We start from the raw sequence: 638 nt of genomic DNA on the forward strand, positions 1-638 counted from the left end.
ACACTTGCAGATAATACCCACTTGACCTGGCTTCAATGGCTGGATGATCAGAGCTCAACTAGAAGAAGAAAGAAGAGGCAAAAAAAGAGTAAGCTGATACAATTTTGATGAACTTGACCTACACCTATGGATGCAGGAGCTCAAAAGAGGGAACAAATCTTTACAGCAAGGATCATTCCCACCCATCCATGCAGAGAGTAGAGAAGGATGGGCAACTTGGACATTGGCTACCCAAAATGGTGGAGCTACAAAGGCAAAAAGTGACTGGCTTTCAAGCCTAGATCCAGAGGGTGCAGTGGAAGATAGAATCTCTACTGAGTAGTATCCAATCTGTCTAGGTGGGGCTGATGAAAGGAGATGGGGATAGGTCTCTTGCGGTACAATGATGAATAATTGTTATCAGAACTGACTGAAAGAGTTGGAAGTGTAAAGGTGGACATTTTGTAGCAAAAAGAGGCAGTGATTGACTATTCAGCCCCTGGTACCATCAAGGGAGAAGAGTAGAGTGTGAGACCTTATCCAGAGAAGTAGTGACAATGACGTGCAGAGATGGAGTTGCTGGGGACTCTAGACCCAGAGAGGGAGAGGGACTGTGTGCTGATGACCAGGGCAAAGGTTTTCAGGGTATACCCTCTGGT

The sequence above is a fragment of the Chrysochloris asiatica genome, unplaced genomic scaffold, assembly GCF_000296735.1.
Source record: "Chrysochloris asiatica unplaced genomic scaffold, ChrAsi1.0 scaffold00079, whole genome shotgun sequence".
NCBI classification, from domain to species: domain Eukaryota; kingdom Metazoa; phylum Chordata; class Mammalia; order Afrosoricida; family Chrysochloridae; genus Chrysochloris; species Chrysochloris asiatica.